The 4,909-nt window shown below is 35.2% G+C and overlaps 1 pseudogene; it reads right to left on the reverse strand.

Moving 5' to 3' along the window:
* Window positions 1-1,854: 1,854 nt before the first annotated feature.
* On the reverse strand, window positions 1,855-4,044 carry LOC110928275 (annotated as a pseudogene).
* Window positions 4,045-4,909: the final 865 nt, after the last annotated feature.

The following is a 4,909-nucleotide window of genomic DNA, read 5'->3' on the forward strand; positions in this document are numbered from 1 at the left end:
CAAAAGGTTAATTCAATTTTATCTTGTCTCAAACTATCATTTTATAGTTAACTTATAATATTTTCTTTATTCAATCCGTGTACTTCATGAGTTTCTATATGTGACTGATTTTTTTATAATGTAGTATAGATAACTAGAGCAAGTTTAGTGATTGCAAGTCATGATTTGGCGGTTTAGAATCTCTTGAAAATGTTTTTTGTGATATGTTCGATTGCTATGGTGCTATGGAGCAAGCTCTCTACATGGTGCAGTTTCAATTTTGCAAGGAAGACATTGTTCTCAAAGACACATAAAAAGTATATTCTTTCAATCTTTTACACTTCGTGTAGGCTATTATGGAAAGATAGAAACGATTTGGTCCTCAACAGAAGGAAAAAAAAAACATGCAGAACGGATCGTGAAAGAGGTGAAGATGATGTCGTTCAATTGGATTAAAGTCAGATCCATATGGAAGACTATAAGCTGGGAAAAGTGGTGTGAATCTCTAGTTGAGTGTTTCTTATCAGAGTGTTTGTTTTCTTTACTTAATTGGTGTCTTTGTGTAATACTAGCATTGATGTTCTTGTTCTTGTTCTTGTTCCGATACTTTAATCCTTGTCCTTAGCTTCTTATTGTTTGCTTTTTATATGCTCTTTTTCACCCGTTCAAAAAAATAAAAATAAAATTAAAAATAAAGATAAAAATAAAAAAAAAACTAAAAATACCCACAAATATAAATAACTACAACAATGCAATGGATAAGGCTAAGACCGTGCGTAATCGTTAGATTTTGGGGCGTTTTTAAGCCCGAAAACGTCCAAACACGCCTGGCCATGGCCCCCGGGGCGTTTTTTTTTTTGAATTTTGGCTGTTTGGCGTTGTATTTTCCACGCCCAAGATGAAAACCATTGACGAATCACTGTTTTAGTTGAATATTATTTGTTTTAATAATTAAAATAATAATAAATGGGTAATTATGGGAGTGCCACGTGTCGAACAACGCCCAAGGGTGGGGGCATCATCCCACTTCGCCCTTTTCTTCAAAACGCCCCTTGACTGACTAGGACGACACATGGCGGACAACGCCCAAGGGTGGGGCATTATTCACCATAACCACTACTACGCATGGTCTAAGTTCATGCTCGACTGGTTTTATGTTTTTTTATCTCTCTTAATTGTTAGTTCTCCAAACGCAAATAGATTTTGTAATGTTGGTTGTAGATATTAGACAGTTCTACAAATATGTAACAGTTCACCCATTAAATAGTACCTAAATTAGTAATAACTTCCAATACTTGTAAGTTTTTACTAAAATATATCATATTATAGATGATAATAATGTTGGTTCAAATTAACAATGTAGAAAGATAAAAGATACTTGAACTTGATTACTTTATTTATTTATTTTTTTGAACGGTTGATTTATTTAAGAAACAAACTAGCAAGGAGCTAGACAAAACAGAAAAAAATTACAAAACATTGAAACTACACCAATCCGACCATTCCAACGAGTGCATTTTCGCTCTATTTTTCACCCAAAGGAAGCTTGTGGATTTGTTTTGAGCCAAGAGCCTAGAGATTTTTTTTTTGAATGGCTAAACTTGCACACCATGGGGATTGAACCCATGACCTCCTACTATTCTACACCTTATCTAACTCATCAACACCATTGGGCTATTCCCAATGGATAAGAGCCTAGAGATATTTATTAAAGAAACAAGCTTGTGGAACTTGATTACTTTATTGATGACACACAAATATGCATATATAGCATTTATACAATACAAGAGGACAACAACAACTGACTAAACATAAGATATGAGATAATCAATCAATAAAATAGGAAACTACTTCCTAAAGACTAAGACTCCTTTGGGTGACGTGGTAATCTTCCATTAGACTCCTAACCATTCCAGATTCAAACATAATCATAGCATTTTAAGTTACATTCAAGAATTTCCACAATGGAAAATCGAATAAATAAGTATCACCTTTGAATTAAGAGCACATTTTTATCCCATGTAAAGACTTGCGTCAGATAGCCTTTGAGAGGGTATGGCTACTAATGATTTCTTTTTCTTTGTTACAAACCCGAACTCATCACTAGTCTCAAACTCTTCATCTTTAGGCAAGTTCCACTCAAAAGAATTCAAAAGAGACGCTAACATATATGTTAACATCTTGTCACCCAAGGGGATTCCAGGACATATTCTTCTTCCTGATTCAAACGGCAAAAACTTCACATTATTTCCATTGTAATCCCATTTGCCGTTTAAAAACCTCTCCGGTTTGAACTCCAATGGGTTAGTCCAGTTGTTGGGATCATGATGAATTGCCCAAACATTTATATACACAAGTGTATCTTTTGGGATTGTGTAGCCACCCACCTTGCAAGATTCATCTGGGCATCTCTGGATTAGGAGGGGAAGTGGAGGGTGTAACCTGAATGTCTCCTTAATCACTCCATCCAAATATGTCAATTTGGGCAAATGGGATTCCTCAACAATATTGTTTGTACCAACAACCTCAGTTAATTCATCTTGAACCTTTCTCATTACAATCGGATTATTCAAAATCTCTGCCATCACCCATTCTACCATTGTCGATGTTGTGTCAGTTGCAGCGACTATGATGTCCTGTTGAAAATAGTCAAAAACTCTATTGGTGAATAATATTATCGATGATTCAAAGCCAAAATTCATATTTCTGTATATAAATTGATTACAATAATAATAATAATAATAATAATAATAATAATAATAATAATAATAGTAATAATAGTAATAATAGTAATAATAATAATAATAATAATAATAATAATAATAATAATAATAATAATAATAATAATAATAATAATAATAATAATAATAATAATAATAATAATAATAAAGCTACCTACAAATGATATCGATGATAATAAAAACGTGAATAACTATCATAGTATCAAATCCGAGATAGATTAATAACTATCAACAAACTTAAAAATAAATGATAAATCTAATAATATTAACTATAAAAGATAGTAAACTCGGCTAACACTTGTTTTAATTAGTGTTCCCATTTTTAGTCGAGCTTGTGTTAGAAAGAACACAAAAATTTTTAATAAAATTATACCATTAGTAGAGCCTTAATTTGGATTATGTTAAATGATACTGGAGTGTCTCTTTGATCTTTAAGCTCCAATAGGATCTGTAGAAAATCCTTCCTCCCATCTTCTTCAACCGCCCTATCGATTTTGCTGGAGTTAGCTTTGATTCTTTTTTCTATAATGTTATCAAAAATCTGATCAACATATTACAGTTGTCTCTGCATATCTCGCTGCCTTTTTTGTAGATCAAACCATGATAACCATGGAAAAAAATCGGACATGTTTGGTGCTCCTAGTAACTTAATAATTTTGGATTCAACCTCATGGAACCCGTCTCCAATATAGCTCCCTTCATCAGATTTGCTACAACCCCATAACATGCTTGTCACAACATTAAGCTCCGTGTCGAAAGCCATTTTATTAATATTGACCTTTTTCCCGATTTTAGCATAAACTTCATTCACCATCTTTCTCACTTCACGCGTTCTAAATATCTGAGACGCTTTTAGACATGCGTTGCTCATCACCTGGCTGACTAAAAGCTTACGCATGTTACGCCAGTGTGCTGTTTTACTGTTGGTAAATGTAATATCAGACCCGCCATAAGTGATCACTGACGCTGCTATTGGAGTGTTGCGGTTAGCAAAGGTCTGGTCCTGGTCACGAGCCACGGCCTTTACTAAATCCGTGGAGTTTACCACAACATGAAGCTTACCTCCGAGCTGCAGGCTGAAGATGGGACCATATTTGTGAGCCATCTCGGTGAATCTTTCGTGTAAGTTGGAGCCTAGAAACGGGAGGTAGCCTACAACTGGTAAGCCGTAAGGACCTGGTGGCAAAGAAGTTGTATAGAATAACATACATTTGTACCATAGAAATAATAGTGCCAAAACAGAAACGGTGAGAATTGTGCGAGCAAGCTTGTCTTGCTCGTTGTTAACTTCCCACCACCATGACCAGTAGATGATCATTTTGTGATAAATATTATTTCCAAGTACTGTTATCATTTTTGCTACGTATATTATGTTAGCAGTCTGCTTGTTATATTTATAGTTGGTTTAGGACCTAGGACATGAAACCGATTAATCTCTTAACATTACGTACATAGTTAGATAGTTAGAGTAAGTATTAAGTAGCGGTTACAAAAGTTGAAGGACCAAGGTTGTCAACATGTAAGATGGTAACTACCATCATATTCGAAAAGGTGTGTCTACACACACACATCAATACCGAACCGGTACAAGGCAACAAAGGGACAGACGCGACTGTTGGATCGAGTGGACAAGATTCATCGCTCCTCTTCATGATTCATTCACAACCATACATCCAAGAGACGTGTCCTTTCACGAAGAGACGCAACCATTCACTCATACCCGTAGAAAACTATAAATAGGGACATGTAGATTCATTTGTAACTTAGACTCTCAATTTCGATATTGTATATACATTCGTTTATTACAAGTTATTGTTATTCAAAGTTATCACGCTCGTTTAGAGATCAAGATCCAGTTCGGGCCAACAAATTGGTATCAGAGCATCAGGCTCTAAGCGTGGGAATCGCAAGGCATCGCAGGGAATTCGCGATCAGGTTTCATTCTCGTTTAAATTCGCAAAGTTCAATTTCAGAATTTTATTTTCGGTTCTAGGGAAGTCGGTCGAACCGAACGGTTAGGAATCTAGGGTTTGTTTTGATTCCGGGGTTTTAGTGCGAACTAGTTTGATTTTGGTTGTTTGATTATTACACGATTCGGGTAATCGGGGTTGTTGAGACATATTGAAACCAAAAGAAAGTTTATTAGAAGTGAAGATTATTCGGCAGGAAGATATGTCAGGAACATCCGG

Source organism: Helianthus annuus, chromosome 3 (assembly GCF_002127325.2).
Source record: "Helianthus annuus cultivar XRQ/B chromosome 3, HanXRQr2.0-SUNRISE, whole genome shotgun sequence".
Taxonomy (NCBI): domain Eukaryota; kingdom Viridiplantae; phylum Streptophyta; class Magnoliopsida; order Asterales; family Asteraceae; genus Helianthus; species Helianthus annuus.